Below are 17,850 nucleotides of genomic sequence, written 5' to 3'. Positions count from 1 at the left end.
CCTCAGACTTCGCTGCATTGATTTTAAAATTTGACCATGTAACAAAGTGATCTATTTCAGCTATAACAGCAGGGATGGATATATGTGATTGAGTGATATATACTAGGACATCATCAGCAAATGCAGAGCACTTGTACTCGGTGCCTCCCACCTTAATCCACCTAATATTGGGGTTATGGCAAATTGATGAGAGCAGGTGCTCCGTCACTAGGATGTATAAGAGAGGGGACAGAGGACATCCCTGCCTTGTCCCATTGGTGATTATGAAAGGTGATGAAAATGTTCCATTTATCTTCAGCCTAGGTGACGTATTGCGATACAGGGCCGTGATTTTGGCTATAAAAGGGTCCCCTAGACCCCCTACCCCAAGCTTTTTAAGAGAATAATATATGGCGTACCAGGAGACTCTATGGAATGCTTTCTCAGCATCCAACGAGAGTATCTAATTACAAATTTTTAACTGCATCTAGCCCAGAAAATACTTTGTGCCTAGTAGCAGTGTCAACAAGTCAGCGGATTATCCCAGCTGTTAAGCAAGCTACACCACCTGTACTTTGAACACTTAATTTTTTCAAAGGAAATGGTTCGGGCCCCCGGGACACTCAGTGAAGAGCATCGGGGAGGCACTCCAAGGCACAAGGGCTGGGACTGGCAGTAGGACGCCTTGAGGTGGACCGCCAAGCTCGATCCTTATAAAAGCTTTTTAACTGCAGCAGCTTTAGTGGACGCTACTGGAGCTGGAACACTTTTTTTTATTTTATATAAAAGTACAAAAACACAGAAACAAAACACAAATATAAACCACAAATACAAACATTATACAAGAAAAACAAAAAACCCCAGCAAGACATAGCCCAAATCCAAAATTATATAGAGTCCAACAAACTAACACATGACACTTGGCACGAAACACAAGACACAAAACGTCTTCGTTTTTCCAAAAGACCCCCCAGCAAGGGAAGACCTTCCGTACCTACCAGCCAGACCACGCTCTAAAGCGCACAAGACCCGTAACATCCGCAACATTCATACCTGCTCATTGACACCTAACCCCAAAAGGGAAAACTAAATAACTGGCCCACCGCCCAAAAATAAGAGATGGGCCACCTGGCCAAAACTAACACTCTACACACAAAAGTATGCAATGGACCAGGCAACTGTTAGGTGGATTCATAACTGGCTTAGTGATCGGACTCAAAGGGTGGTTGTAAATGGCTTCACATCCAGCTGGATGAATGTCTCAAGTGGGATACCACAGGGCTCTGTCCTGGGACCTGTATTGTTCAACATCTTCATCAATGATTTAGATGAAGGAATTGAGGGTAAACTGATTAAATTTGCTGGTGACACAAAGCTAGGAGGGATAGCTAATACTAGAGAAGAGAGAGAGAGGATTCAAAAAGACCTAAATAAACTGGAGCAGTGGGCAGCAACCAACAGAATGGTTTTTAACAGGGAAAAATGCAAAGTACTATATCTGGGCAATAAAAATGAAAAAAGCATATACAGAATGGGAGGAATAGAGCTAAGCAACAGTACATGTGAAAAAGACTTAGGTATACTAATAGATCATAGACTGAACATGAGTCAACAGTGTGATGCAGCAGCAAAAAAAGGCAAATACAATTCTGGGATGTATTAACAGAAGCATACAGTCTAGATCACGTGAAGTCATTATCGGTCTTTACTCCTCTTTGGTCAGACCTCATCTGGAATACTGTGTACAGTTTTGGGCACCACATTTTAAAAAAGACATAGACAAACTGGAACAAGTTCAGAGAAGAGCGACCAGAATGGTGACTGGTCTGCAAACCATGTCCTATGAGGAACGGTTGCAGGATTTGGGAATGTTTAGCTTGCAAAAAAGAAGACTGAGAGGAGACTTAATAGCTGTCTACAAATATGTCAAGGGCTGTCACATTGTAGAAGGATCATCTTTATTCTCATTTGCACAGGGAAAGACTAGAAGCAACGGGATGAAACTAAATGGGAGGAGACACAGATTAGATATTAGAAAAAACTTTTTGACAGTTAGGGTGATTAATGAGTGGAACAAGCTGCCACGAGAGGTGGTGAGTTCCCCTTCAATGGACGTCTTCAAACAGAGGCTGGACAGACATCTGTCTGAGATGATCTAGTGAATCCTGCTTTGAGCAGGGGGTTGGACCAGATGACCCAGGAGGTCCCTTCCAACTCTACCATTCTATGATTCTATGATTCTATGAAAATTATTATTATTTTTTTTCAATTTTTTTTTTTTTATTTTTTTTTATTTTTATTTATTTTTATTTTTATTTTTTATTTTTTTCCCCACCACCATTTTTAAACACCCAAGGTCCCACGAAAGTCTGTGGCCTCTTAACACCAACAAGGTCACACGAAAGTTTGTGGCCATTTAATCGCAAAAAGGGTCCTTTTTCCCGCATCCCGCAGGATGCCCATTTTTCTTTTTCTTGCAAAAACACCCCTTCCCCCTCCCCCCCTGAAACCCCCCACCCAACCTAAAACTACACCCCCCCACACGCAATACACATATATATACATACAATACACATATACATACAATACACAACATAAAAAGTCTGTTTTAACACTTAGCAGTAACATGATAATTTCAAACTACAAAGAACCAACCATAAATCAAAATTCAGACCCAAGTTCAGTGTTTGCAAGCCCTATATTCCGATTCCGATACCGAAAACCAAAAAACTACAATGTGAGGGGAGCAGCCCACCACCAGGAAACTGGAGAATACAGAGGCTCTCACCCTAATCTAACACACAACACCCTGTCCCTCCCTATTAAAGGAAAGAAAAAACCTGTCCCTACCGCCCTACCAATCTTTCCTACCTGTCCCTACCTGTCCCTCACTGACCCTCACTACCAACCTAATACTAAACTACATATCCCTGATGACTGTCCCTGTCTGTCCCTCCCTGACCCTACACGACTACCTGACCCTACAAATAAATATAAAGTATAGAAGGAGACTAACTCACCCTATCACAGACACGCGTAAGCTAACTCTCCCTAGGGCACATTGAATGAGAACCCCCTCCATAGAAGGTAAGCCCTCCCTGCACCCAGCCTCTCATACTCCAGCGAGCGCACTTTTGCCAGGTCACCCAGGATGTTCCTAATCACCTCTTCCCGAGGGAGGGCTTTCTGCTGGGTGGACACTAAGCACTGTGCGTTCCACGTGTAAAACCTAGTCACTAAGCTAACTAAGAAAACAGTGACCCGATCTCGGCCACCCAGGGACCTGAATGCCCCATAGGCCCACTCCGCATATGAAAGGCCTGCCAGCCTGGACCAGCCAATGGAAGCACCCACCCTACTGTAGACCTCTGTATTAAAGGGACACCGAAGCAGGAAGTGCTCCATGCTCTCAAGCATGCCGTCACACTCCTCGCGGGGACAATCCCGGTCATCAGAGTTCCTGTACTTCAGGTTGTCCCTCACATACAGTCTCCCATGGAAGCAGCGCCAAGCCAAGTCCCAAAACTTCAAGGGGATCCGTTTAGAGTTCAATAACCCAAGCCCTACCTCCAGATCCCGGCTTGGGCAATCCTTGAGTGCCAAGGGCTTCTGAAAGTGGGTCAACAGGACCCTATTGTCAAGTAACCTCCTTGACAAGGTCCTGATCTCCCACACTCTCAGACTCCACCGACAGATCACCTTCAGAACCGGGGTAGCATAAGCCGGAAGATGCCCATGTGGCGTTCGAAGGTCCTTCACCTGCCCTCCTGTCTCCCTTTCCTGGAAGAAAGGCCGAAACCACCCCCTACAGGAGAATACCCACGGAGGAGCCCTCTCTAACCAGAGGTTGGTGATGCTTGCCTTAATAAAGGTGTTTACTAGGAACACCACTGGGTTGACCATACCCAACCCTCCTAGTCTCCTCGTGCGGTACGTGACCTCCCTCTTGATTAGGTTCAGCTTATTCCCCCATAATAGTTGAAAGAACAGGCTGTAGACCCGTGTCCAAAGAGGCTCTGGCAAGATGCAGACACTGCCCAGGTATATTAGTAAAGGGAGCAAATACCCTTTGGCCAGGCTAACCCTTTCCCTCAGGATCAGGGACCAGCCCTTCCACTGATCCACCTTCTCGGCGGCAATCTTAAGTCTGCCCTCCCAGTTTTGCTGGGGGTAGTCCCCCGGGCCGAAACTGATGCCTAGTATTTTTGCTGTGGCCTGAGGCCCTGGAAGAGTGTCCGGGAGATCAAAACTAGGATCTCCCCCTCCCAGCCAGAGACTTTCACACTTATCCCGGTTGATCATGGACCCGGATGCCACCGAGTAGCGCTCAACCTCAGACATGACCCAATCTGCCTCCCCTCTCGAGGTTACAAAAAGGGAAACATCGTCGGCGTACGCCACTACCCTCAAGGTGGCATCTGGCTCCGCCTGATCCATCCCGACTCCCACCAACGGTCCGCGATCCACCCTCCTTAGAAGGGGGTCAATCGCAAACACGTATAACAGTGGGCTCAGAGGACAGCCCTGGCGGAAACCAGACTTCACCTCAAAAGGGGGTCCGACCCAACCGTTCACAAGTGGAAAAGTCTCTGCCCCATTGTATAAAACTCTCAACCAATCAACAAACCTCCCGGGCAGACCGTACCTCAGAAGGACGGACCAGAGGTACTCGTGGTTAACCCGGTCAAAGGCTTTCGCCTGGTCTAAGGACAGCAAGTACCCCTTCCAGTGACTTGACCTGCTCTGCTCCACTGCCTCTCGGACACCGAGCACAGCACTAAATGTGCTGCGGCCTGGAACAGAGCAGTGCTGGGCCCCCGAAAGGAGCCGGGGTGCAAATTTCACCAACCGATTAAAAAGCACCTTTGCCAGAACCTTTCGGTCCGTATTGAGAAGCGCTATGGGACGCCAATTCTCAATACGGGACGAGTCTTTACCCTTTGACAGAATAATCAGGGCTGACTTCCTCATTGAACTGGGCAGAGCGTCCGAGGAGAGACACTCATTAAACACCTTAGTCAAGAGGGGGACCAAGGAGTCCCTAAAAGTCTTGTAAAACTCGGATGTTAAGCCATCCGGACCAGGCAACTTTTTGGGCCGGAGCACATCAATCGCCCGTCTCACTTCCTCTTCCCTGATTGCTTCCGCCAAAACATGAAGAGAGGGGTCATCCCCTGGCTCAGGGATGGTTTCAGCCAGGAAAGCCGACATCTCATCCCGATCAGGTTCCCTCCCCCCCAAGAGGTGCGAGTAGAAGGATCTGACAACCTCCGGGATCCCTGATTTGGATCTGTTCAGGGACCCCGTACTGTGGATCAGTCCTGTTACCACCTTACAACTCACTGACATCCTGCAGTTCCTGTAAGGGTCGGGCAAGCGGTACCTCCCGAAATCCCTCTCAAAAACCAAGGATGTGTGCCTATCATACTGGCACCCCTTGAGCAAGGCCTTCACCCTGGAGATTTCCTCACGGTCCCCTCCAGTCGAGATGAGCTGCTCGAGTTTCCTCCCCAGATCCCGATACAGGCGGTGCCTGTTCAGGCCCCTGAGGCTCGAGAGCTGACCGAAGAACGTTGCAACCCTTCTTTTGAAGATCTCCCACCACTCAGACTTAGTACTACAGAGACCCAAGAGAGGTACCTGGCTCTGAAGAAATTCCTCAAAGGATTGTCTTACATCAGCTTCTTCCAACAGGGACGAATTCAGCTTCCACAGGCCTCTCCCCATCCGGGGGGTCTCTGTAACATTCAAGGAAAAGAAAATGAAACAGTGATCGGAGAATTCCACCTCAACAGCGGACACTGCAGAAGAGACGGCCTCCTCCTTTAAATAAAACCTATCTATCCTAGACCTACTGCTACCCCTATGAAAGGTGAAACCCCCGTGACCTGGGGTGTGCCGGATGTGGACATCCACCAGGCGAGCTTCACTTGCTATGGTATTCAGGGCTATGCTATCATAAGCCTGACGGTCTCCGGGGCCTCCCCTATCACGGGATCTAGTTACAGTGTTAAAATCCCCACCGAAGACCACCTGCCGGCTTGTAAAAAGATAGGGCTTGACCTTCAGGAAGAGACATTTACGGTCCCACTTAGATTGTGGGCCGTAGGGGTTGTGAGTGACAGTACCACCTGAAACCTTCAATTTCATCATGAAGGTCCAGACCCCTGACCAAATGCCAAACTCGTCCCTGTTCTTCTTTGGGACCTCTGTGACTTCCCCATAACGAGAAAGCCACGTCATAATATCGATCCCTGAGAGTGACTCGTTATTTGTTAGAACGGTCACCCTCTTTACGCCATTTTGGCGAGACACCGCCTGTACGGCAAAGTCTCGCCAGCCAGGCTCCCCCTTCACCAGTTCAAAATTCGACCAGAAAAGCTCTAAGCCCTCCGGCCGAACAAAACTGATGTCAAAGATGGAGGTACCAAAAGGATGGATCAGGGCAAAGATGTCAATTGCCCTGAAGTCCATCTTCAGGAGGAGCTCCACGACCCTCGCTCTAGGCGGGCACGCTTCACTGCCCCTCCACCGAAGACGGACCACATTCCTCCTGGCCACCCCCTGCCCGGCTGTCGGGAGGGACCACACTGTTTCCCTCTCCCTTTTATCTTGGAAGGCAGCCTGGCCATGCCTGTCCAGCCAAAAGACCAGATCCACCTCCTTCCCTCTACCGTGATCGTCCGTTCTCCCTTCTTGAGGGCCTCCAGAAAACGGCGTCGCAAGTCACCGTCCCTGAGGTCCAGAGGCGAGGAAACCCCCCGAGAGGATCCCGAGGCCCCGGCCACAACCCCCTCAAAACTCCGGGGGCTCGTGGCCGGGGGAGCAGATGGACCAGTCCCCCCCCCATGCTCCCCGCTACTAACAGACACTCCATTCACGCACCCTACCGCAGACAGCCCACCATTTGCATCCCCAGCCACAGACACATTCGTACCCACACCATCCCCATTTGTGTCCACAATCACCCCTCTCGCCCCGCTCCCACTCCCATGCGTACCGGGGTCAATGTTTTTCTTATTTTGTGTACACTTTCTGGGCACAGTTTCACTACCACCGTCCATATTACTTGTGTTGCCGGTACTGCCGCCTGCTGGTGGCGTCTTCCCTGCCGGGGGGTTCTGTACATTTAATGCTGCTGACCTATCAAGCACCACGCTGCAGGACTTAAGCAGTGCAGCACCACTGCTCCCAGCATACCTGGAGCTTCCTGCTTTACTGGCAGGAAGAGAGCCAGATGTAGCTCCTCCCACAGCACCATCCAGCCCTGCTGCAGCTTTCCTGGATACCTGCACTGCCGGAGCCCCTGCCCCAGGTAAGCCCCCAGACACAGCGGACCCCGGCACACAGGCACCCGCATCAGCCACAGCAGCAGCCCCCACACTGCACTGGCCGCAGCTGTGGTCTCTGTTGCTCCAGGAGCAGCCACGGGTGCCGGCGCACACCCACATGGGCAGACCCGGCTCGGGAAGCCATGCCCCCAGTGCCCGGCAGCACAGTACTGCTCACTGTGGCTACTCCTACATAAGCGGCCCCCGCCCAGGAAGCCACACCCCCTGCACCCGGCAGCACAGTGCGGCCCTCCGTGGACACTCCCACATGGGTGGGGGACGCCAGGGAGGCCACGCCCCCCGAAAATGGCCGCGACGGGACCCCCAAAACCGACCCGGAGCCGGGTCTACTCTCGGGGGTCCCCGGTCCAGCGGCACCAATTCCCGGAGGCACAGCACCCCCCACTGTCACTCCCTTAGCCACAAAGGGCTTGGCCACAGCAACTCCGGCGGCCGGCCCCAGGCTAGGCCACTCCCCCTCGGCGTCCACCGGCGGCAGAGCCCTCAGCGCCGACCCCTTACTGGGCCCCTGCGCTGGGGGCCCCGACTTCGCCACGGACCCCACCGGGGGAGCAGGCCCCTCCACCTTCCTTTTACGAACCGGCTCTGCCGGAGCTGCAGGCCCCGCACTTTTTGCCCTGCCAGATGCCTTACCGGGTGCCTGGGTCCCCAAAAGTGATCCAGATTTAACGGATCCGTGAGTGAGGGACCCAGACACTTTCCCACTCAGCACACGCCGCCGGAGATGCGGCCACGGCTGCCGGTGTGCCGCCAGCAGTGCAGGTGGCAGCGGCAGTTACGCTCGCCGCCCCCCGCACGCCAGCAGGCACACCAGGTGTCAGGCCAGCCCCCTCTCTCACAGGGGACACAGCCTGAGCACCACCATGGTTTTTGCCGCCGCCGGGCCGCCCTCCGTGCCATGCTCCATGTCAGACACATCCGACACACCACCTTCATTACTGCAAATAGAGGTGGCGCTCTGCGTGCCATGGCCTATAGTCTCCCCGCCCCCTCGCTGCGGACCCACATCAGGGCCCGAGCCGGGGTGGGTAGCGGGTGCCGCACAACGGAACCGGGGGGCCCCAGAGAGGGGGACATACACAAATTTATGTGTTACCGATATTTTCTTTTTCATAGCTCTCTTTGCTTTCCTATTCATCCCCCTCCCGGTTGCCTCGTCCCCGAATGTCAGCTGGTTAAAACGTACCGGGGACTCAATCTGCCTGATCTTCTTCATGACGAGGCAGCCCCCCTCACTACTACTACCACCATCCTCATCCTCCCCTTCGCTCCCGCTGCCCTCTGAAGGGCTAGAGTCAGACGGGAGAGCCATCTGCTCAGGGGCTATCCCGCTATGCAATGCCTGGAGATCACTTACCAGGCCACCAGATGGCGGGTAGGGCGCAACCTCCTCCTCACAGTCCTCTTCCTCCTCATCCTCCACCGCCACCACATGGCTGGAGCTCCGTGACCCCTCCAGAGATCCACCGGCCATGGCTCTGAACCGGTCGTTGTTCTCCAGTTTTTCTCTGAATGGCCCGCTGCCGGCCAGGATGGTACACCGCCGGTTCTCCACCTCCTGGATGGCCTTCTTAATCCTCCTGACCGCGGCAGATAGCTCAGGCTTCTAGCTGCTAGAGGCCCTGTCGGACCTCTGCTGAGCTACCCTCAACTCCCCCCAGAGGGATTTTAGCTTCCTAGAGGCGTGCTCATACTCGCAGAGGTGCGCATGGATGCAGGAGCCATAGATGACAGTGGACTCCTTCGCCACCTTGGTGCCCCAATCAGGGGGCACCGCTGCAGCACCCCTGCACGTACTCGGCCTACCTCTGGGGGGAGGAGCTGCCGCGGCCGTGGCCTCGGGGGTCCCTCTGGTCTTCATGCCGGACCCCTTGCCTTTTCCGGACTTGGTCATCCCAGCCACGATGGTATTCCTCCCGCCCCCCGCTGGCTTGGACCGGGGGGCAGGAGCCGGGGGCCCAGCCCCAGAGGCCAATCCCACAGCAAGTCTCCTTTCCTGGGAAGGGGGCAGACAAAAAGTCCCAGATGGAAAAGGCAAAACCTCCCTTCTCAGGAGCTCTCTCCTCACACCAAACACAGCAGTACACGGCAAGCTCCGCCTCTTCCTCCTCCTGCAACCGTGGTTGCTGGCATGAGACTTGCCCTTCAATAGATCCTTGTAAAAGTATTTAAAGTGTACTCATTCAAATTAGAGAGACAATTTAAATTAAAAAGATTAGACCTGCCTCCACCGCAGGGGGGCTCGCTCGACCCACCAGCGGACAGGCACCAGTATTGGGAGAGGGGGGCTGGCCGTCAGGGTCCACCGCGGCTCTGGCACAAACCCGGCGACACGGAGGTCGCACGGGCAGGAACTGACTGGCCATGTCGGCTTCACACTTTTTTGGTTTTAGAAGGGCATGACATGCCTATATCTGTGTCTCCCCCTCCTTTTACTCCTCCACCTCTTTTCTTTTTGCATGACTATATGTACTAATCACTTTTCCATGTGTTAGTTGTGTCTTCTGAGCAGTTTGTCAGCTTTTGGACACCTTTGAAGGTGTTTTCTATGTGTTTCTATTAGTGTTGAGCCACCCCCGTAGTGTTCGAGTTCGGTTCGTCGAACACCCGTGTGTTCGCCGAACTGTTCGTCGAACTGTTCGTCGAACACCTTCGAACACCGTTAAAACCAATGGCAGGCAAACAAAAACACATAGAAACACATAGAAAACACCTTCAAAGGTGTCCAAAAGCTGACAAACTGCTCAGAAGACATAACTAACACATGGAAAAGTGACAAGTACATATAGTCATGCGAAAAGAAAAGAGGTGGAGGAGTAAAAGGAGGGGGAGACACAGATATAGGCATGTCATGCCCTTCTAAAATCCAAAAAGTCAGAAGCCGACACGGCCAGTCCATTCCTGCCCGTGCCACCTCCGTGTCGCCGGGTTTGTGACAGAGCCGCGGTGGACCCTGACGGCCAGCCCCCCTCTCCCAATATTGGTGCCTGTCCGCTGGTGGTTCGAGCCCCCCCGCGGTGGGGGGGGGGAGTAACATCTGCAGAAGAAAGACCATCTTCCAGCAAACTAACATGTGGACAATGTGATACGATCCCTTTGTTACGGACACGCCCTTCGCTACAAATTCCAGATGAGGCACAAAAACAGCAGGTGCTTCAGCGGATATCAAGTGCTCCTTCAAGTGGACTCTCCTCCACCTCAATTTCAACATAACAAATACTCCAGTCCTCAGAGGTGTCACCCCAATCACACTTGCTTCCTCACAGCTCCCAAGTCTCCAGCTGCCCGTCTGAGTATGGGGTAACACAGATGGGTGAGTCTGCAGAGCTGTTTACTCATACTATAGCCTGGGAAACGGAGGTCTGCTCCAGAGCTTCTGTTAATCCAGATGAGGAAATGATCTGCACTGATGCCCAGAATCTTTATAAGTCGGATCCAGGACCAGATGAAGAAGGTTCTGAGCATAATGTAGACCCTTGTTCCCAAACTGTAACTCCTGTTGGTGGAGACAATGATGAAGACGATGATGAGACTCAAATACCTGATTGGAGCGACAACTTGACTTTTCGGTCAGGGCAGGAAGAGGTTGGCTTTGAGGACGACGGGTGTGATAACACACAGGGTGATGATGACAAGGTTGGAGATCCCACTTACTGTCAACCCACAGTCAGCCAGTCGATGAGGTCACCCGGGCCTTTGCCTGGCCTTGGGGATGTCGCGGTGGTCAGCTCCCTGGCCCGTACCCTGGGGTCACTCTTTAAAAGGGTGGATAATTGTTAATTTTATAAGAGTTCGTGACCCCACCTGTGGTATCTGGTGAGAAGCACCAGCGCTGCAGCAGTCCACTGAGGCCCGTGATAAGGCAGCTCGATGGTATAGCTCCCCACAGGTGGAGCTAGGACTCAGGGCAGCGTATGCAGGGGGAATGCAGGACAGGCGAGTCCCAGCTGGGTCAAAGCAAGAACGGGAACGACACGGTAGTCACTTCAGTACCTTTTACTGGAGGAAATTCAGGCACATCCTGGAGCACTGTAGGGTGAAGGGTGCATATCAGGATCCTCCCCAATGAGCGGGTGTAGGGCCTCCTGTTTCTTGCCTCTGCGTAGTAAGTTTCTGACCTGTCTGGAGCTAGACCTAACTTTGTCTCTGTCCTGCGCTGGCTAACCTTGTTGTAGGGCCTTCTCTTGGAGTTCTCGCTCCCAGTATGCGGGGCCTAATCATCTCCTGGCTCTGTTACGTATCAGCACCTTAGCGATCCTGGGACTTGTAGTTCTCCAGGGATTCCGGTTATGCCTTACTGGGTCATAGAGATCCCGGTAAGCTTGGATCCGGTGTCCGGTAAATGCTTTGGGGTGAGCTGGTTAAGCTCCTCTGCCCCTTATGTACTAACTCGCCACTCGCCTTCGGCCTACTCGGGCCCTCACTAGGCTATACACACTAACGGCAGCTTGCCGCGCTTCACCGATCTTATGGCGCCGGCACACCTTAAGCTCTATCTGGGCTCCCTGAATCTAGCTAGCAGGAGCCTCGTGCTCCACTGCTGAACTGTTAAGTGAGTTCTCTAGACTAGACTGAGCTCCACTGCAGACTGACCTCTCTTAGGCTTCTCTACTGCAGGAACTCTTCAGAGGAACTGAACTGCCTAGCTCCGCCTTCACTATTTATATTCCTAACGGGTTCCCTCTGCTGGTCTGAGGTGGAAGGTGGAGATGTGCGAATGTTTATGGGGGCCTCTTGTGGAGGATTCCATCAATACACTCTTCTAGGATCTGTGATACCAAGCGCAGCGGGGCGTCACAGATGCTATTAACGACGAGGTTAGGTTGCACCTTCCTGGACAGAGACGGAGTACTGGAAGCACAATAACAACTGCATCCTCAACCACAACTCTGCCTCTGACCACAAGTCGTAGTGGCTCTTCAGGTCGCATGGGCTCTAAGCCTTGCATAGCCTGGGCATTTATTCAGATCGATAAGGATGACCCAACTTGTGTTATCTGTAATATTTGTCACCAAAAGCTAAGTAGAGGCCAAAAAATCCATAGTTTGGGTACTTCATGCATGTACCGTCACATGGATATGAAGCATAAGTTGCAGTGGGAAGCTCACTGTGCTACAATGCGGCCTAGCAGGCTGGGCCAACCACCGTCTGCCCCATCTTGTGCATCCGCGGCCTCTTCATCCTCTGTGACTGGGGGGACAGCAGTCACACATGTTTTTGGACGCAGACCTGCCACCTCTTTACCTGCAACAGCCAGTGTGATTGGCAGGTCGTCAGTTCATTGGGAAGTGGAAACACCTGCTGGTGTTGAGCGCTCTCTGACATCGAGAGCACCACCTTTGGATCAAGGCAACCGAACATGTCCGCCTGCATCTCCCTCACAGACACGCAGTTTGCCGGGGACACATTACTCAACCCCGTCAAAGCACAACAGCCAGCCCTCGGTCCCTCAGATGTGTAAAAGTAAAAGACCATTTCCTCCTAGCCATGAGAAAGCTAAGAGGTTGAATTTCACCATCTGCAAGCTGTTGGCTACAGAAATGCTGCCTTTCCGCCTGGAGGACACAGTGAATTTTCGAGACCTTATGTCCGTCGCAGTGCCCCAGTACCAGATGCCCAGTCGGCACTACTTCTCAAAGAAAGGTGTGCCTTCGCTCCACCAGCATGTCGCACACAACATCACCGCTTCTTTGAGAAACTCTGTGTGTGACAGGGTGCATTTCACCACAGACACTTGGACGACAAGGCATGGACAGGGGCGTTACATGTCGCTGACTGGGCACTGGGTAACTATGGTGACAGCAGGACAAGGGGCTGCTGTCCAAGTCTTACCGTCCCCACAAGTTTTGCGTCAATCCTCTTTATCTCGAAGTTCCTCCTCTGCTTCTGCCTCCTCAACCTCTTCTCGGTCCTCCACCTGCACCCAAAGCCTGTCTGGTAATGCCACCTGCTTTCTAACTGCGCAGAAGGAATCCTGCACACCTCCTTACTATGCTGGCAGCAGGGCTCAACGGCATCAGTGTTTACTTTGAAATGTCTGGGAAATGTGAGTCACACAGCTGAGGACTTGTGGTCAGCTCTGGAGACCCAGTTTCATGAATGGTTGTCTCCACTGGACCTGCAACCAGGAAAGGCCGTGTGCGACAATGCTGCAAACCTGGGTGCGGCCCTTCGCCGGGGCAATGTCACACACGTGCCTTGTATGGCTCACGTGTTGAACCAGGTTGTCCATAAATTTTTAGCCCACTATCCCGGACTAGATGGCCTTCTGCAGAGGGCACGGTCGCTGTGTGCTCTCTTCCGCCGTTCGCATCCCGCAGCTCAACGACTTACATCTCTACAGAAGTCGTTGTGCCTGCCAGTTCACCGGCTGAAATGCGATGTGCCGACACGGTGGAATTCAACTCTGCACATGTTGCAGTGACTGTGGCAGCACCGACAAGCCCTGGTGCAATACGTTCTGACGTATAGCCTGGGCCAACGAGATCCAGAGGTGGGGCAAATCACGCTGCAGGAGTGGTCTCAGATCAGTGACCTATGAAGTTGACGCGCCCCCTGGGCCGTGGGGTACCCTGAGCCGGGCCGGTAGACGCTGGGGGTTGTAGTCACTGTGGCGGTGACCCGGTCCGTGACCCAGGGCGGTCAATCCAACGGTAATTTGTATATATGGATTTTATAATGTCCGACTACGCCACCTGTGGAGTGCGGCCAAAGGGGCCGCCGCTGCGGAACAGTCCTCTGAAGCTGGTGGTTTTGCAGCAATGGTATTATTACTCACCACAGGAAGAGTGTAGCTTCAGGGCAGTGTGGGTGGAAGATGGTGGTTGTAGTGCAGGGAGTGAGTAATGAACACAGAGTCCGTGTGATGCAGTCCCAAGATCTTTACTCACAGTTGTTGCAGTTCAGATTACAGGTACCAGAGCAATCTCACCCGTCGTGCTGTGCGTACTCAGTGAGGGGCTCAGTCCACCCCCAGATAGCTCCGGAGTACTTAGCAGGACCCCCATCTGTGTGTCCTTTCTCTGGCCTTCTCCCTGCACCTCACACCCAGTGACACTTCTATCCGGTATCCTCGGGCCTTGGCGGGCGACTTGTGTTCCTTCCCCTGGGTCCTATGTGGCTACCTTCTTAGTGAGACTGGTGTGGACTTTTGCCTGCAGTACATGAAATGCTGCAGCCTCCGGTTTCTAGTTGAGCCTTGCTGTTTCTCCTCTAGTTGAGGGACCGGTTCCCCTTATCTGGCCTGACCCCTCTACCTCCTGGTAGCAGCGGGAGTACGGGTGGCCTTCTGCACAGTCCGTAGCCCTAGGGTCCCTTCGGTTCCTGGAGCCTTCCTGCTCCCACTCCTCTCTTCTCTCCTTCAGTCCTGGGCCTCCCAGGCTAGGCCCGCCTCTGGAGCAGAGCTCATGCCGAGCCTCTGCTTCTGTCACTTTTCCTCCTCTGACTGGCTTGCTCTTTCTAAGATGGCTTCCTATTTATACTCTCCCTGTCATGTGCTCCCCTAAGCTGCTCCCCTAAGCACCCACTACATAGGACCCTCCCACCAGCTAGGGACCAGGGACTGTGCTCTCCCTTATGAGCAATCTCGCCCTACCCCCACTGCGGGTATGTGTTGGATTCAGGTGTTAGGGTCCCGAGCCATAACCCTTCCTTACCTGAGGGTGAGATACCACACCTCTGGGTGAGATGCAGTAACTCTGTGGCGACTGAACCCTCAGGGGCGCCACACACCCTTCTGCACAGTTTTGAAATGGCGACGAAGATGTTTAGTGCTGACGACGATGCCATTATCAGCATGACTATTCCGGTGATTTACATGCTGGAGCACACATTAAACAGAATTCAGAGTCAGGTGGTGGGACAAGAGGAGGTGGAGGAAGTAGAGGAGGAGTCGTATGCAGAAGGGATAACATCTCCAAGGTCCAGACGGTTGGCAGCACCAAGGCGGCAGGCATGGGAGGGTGGGGGAGAGGGATTAACTAGGGGGCATGGTAGCAGCCAAACTCTTGAGGAAGGTGCAGGAGCCGAGGAAGAAGTGGAGGATGAACTGGCGTTGGGCATGGAAGACTCATCAGATGAGGGAGACCTTGATCACATTTCTGTTGTGCGAGGTTGGGGGGAGAGGGCAGAGGAAGGAAGCATGATTCTTACCTCGCTACCAACACAACAAGGACTTGGTCCTCCTGGATGCGCAAGACGCACGAGTGCCTTCTTGCTGCACTACCTGCAACATGACCCTCAGATTCCAGAACTCAAAGTAATCCCGACTACTGGGATGCCACACTCTTAGATCTCCGGTACAAAAGTAAATTTGCCGAAATAATTCCTGCCATAAAAAGGGATTGACGCATGCAGGAGTATCTGCAGACGCTGTTGCAGAATCTTACATGTGCTTTTCCACAAAACACCAGTGGTGCACGAAGTGAATCTCACAGTTCTAACTTGCCAACCGTGGGACTGTCGAGTCTTCATCACTCAAACCGTAACAGTAACACAGTATCTGCTGGTAACAGCAATTTTGTGGAATCGTTTCACCACTTTTTTAGACCATCCTTTGCAAGGCCACAGGAGACAAGAAGTCTGACACATAGTCAATGCCTAGAGAGGATGGTGCAGGAGTATCTCCAGGTGAACATCGAAGCCATGACTGTGTCACTGGACCCTTGCTCATTTTGGTATTCCAATCTGGAAAAATGGCCGGAGCTCGCCACTCACGCCTTGGAGATCTTGTCATGCCCTGCAGCCAGTGTTCTCTCTGAACGTGTGTTCAGCGCTGCTGATGGTGTGCTGACAGATAAGCGCACGCGGCTGTCCACTGAGAATGTAGACAGACTCAAGTTCATAAAGATGAACAAATCATGGATTCGCAAGGACTTTTCTAACCCTGTGTTATCCTTGGGAGACTAAAAGCTTGAGGATTTGGTAATATCACCTCACCAACCGTTTTAAGCAACTGTGGGGCAATTGATGTCACTTAACCCTAGAATGCATGACCATAAAAATCTACACTTTCATATACCTGGGGCCTTTTAGGCCCATGTGCAAATAACATGGAATAACTCAAACTCAAATGACAAACAGCTATATACATGAAGAATACCTAGAGTTTCAAAATTCTAACTAAAGTAATCTTGCAGAAAATAGAAAACAATTAACAGGGCGGGACTGCGAGGCCCCAGGTATGCGTTCTAGGGTTAAGTGGTGTCTGTGCCACAATTTTGGGAAAAAATGGAGACTCTTTTTGGAGTCCCCTTGCTGTGTCTGGCATCGTCAATTCCGGGTGGGTTGGGTCGCTCCCCCCCCCCCTTTTAACTGTAAGAAACTACATACACTATGGCTTGGGGTAACACAGATGGTTGAGTCAGAAGAGCTGTTTACTCAGAGGTCTGCTCCAAATCTTCAGTGTCTGCTAGTCAGCGTAGAATTTTTAACTGCATCTAGCCTTGGCAATACTTTGGGCGTAGTAGCCCAGCTGCGAAGCAAGCTGCACCGCCTGTGTATCTAATAAGAATTTTTAAATGCATCTAGCCTAGGCAGACTGTGGGGACCCCCAACCAAACCCAGACGCTCATCCCCCCTACCGCCCCCCTTTCCTTGACAATACAATAATGTAACTCTTACAACTGGATGGGTGAGGATTGGTCACAGCTTTATTAACTCTTTATACTCTTTCCATTAGAAAGGCATTTTATTTCTAAAATAATTCAGCTTGTTGCAGCATGCCCTGGGTCTCCACACCGGCAAGTTGGCTAACAAGTGTAACTCTCCAACATGTCCTTTCTATTTCCAGGCCACGGAGGATCCTGCGTACTCGTATGCAGGACTCTGACCCCCACCCATCACTCTTAACGTTTGTTCCACTCCGTCCTGGAGTCCTGACAGGAATATGTCCAGTCCAATATCCATTAAGTGAACACCGTGGGGCCATATGAGGCCTGCTTTATCTCCTTCTAGTTGTCGGTGTCGTACCACGACACCGCCTCTGTCTCTTCTAAATTTTGCCATCCGAATATTTATTACCTGCCTTGTCCGTTCTATGGCCGTGATGTCTCGTGCACCTTGCCATACCGCTATCGGCAATCTCTGACCATACTATATCCAGTTTTGTGAAAAATTCTCTGAAGCGCTCAGTGTCTAGTTTCATTATTGCCATTAGTTATGCGCACTTGTGATGACCTAGGTTGTTTCACCCGGTCTGTATAACTAAGATGACCGGACATCTTGCCTCTCTCCCTACCTTGATTAAATCCATTAGTACCTGTGGCCATAGCAGGCCTCTAATACCTCTCCAGTTGAAATATGTGTTATGAAACTCTAATTTCCTCCCGCCTGGGTGGACTTTCGCCCTTTTTTCTGCCCAATATATATACGAGTGGCCTATCACCCACACTGTTGGCTTAGCGTCACCTGTAAAAGAAACAAACCACGTTAGAATAACAAGTCCGGTCTTATGTATCTTGCCAAACACATGGATCGCCATCTCCCTATCCTCTGAACTTCCGTTTCTGACAGTCCTGCT

At 52.0% G+C, this 17,850-nt stretch overlaps 1 long non-coding RNA gene across 1 annotated transcript in view; it reads right to left on the bottom strand.

The window, feature by feature from the left end:
* Positions 1-5,619: 5,619 nt before the first annotated feature.
* The window catches only part of LOC141252875 (uncharacterized), a 125,605-nt gene continuing 113,374 nt past the window's right edge, over positions 5,620-17,850 (bottom strand). Inside the window, exon 4 of the long non-coding RNA XR_012314142.1 lies at positions 5,620-5,717. This is a non-coding gene — a long non-coding RNA (uncharacterized lncRNA). The remainder of the gene's footprint in view (positions 5,718-17,850) is intronic.

Source organism: Phyllobates terribilis, unplaced genomic scaffold (genome assembly GCF_046119375.1).
Source record: "Phyllobates terribilis strain yellow unplaced genomic scaffold, ASM4611937v1 Scaffold_2__4_contigs__length_985480577, whole genome shotgun sequence".
Classification (NCBI taxonomy): Eukaryota; Metazoa; Chordata; class Amphibia; order Anura; family Dendrobatidae; genus Phyllobates; species Phyllobates terribilis.
Note: the sequence above shows the minus strand (reverse complement) of the source record. Positions and strands in the feature narration are given on the sequence as shown.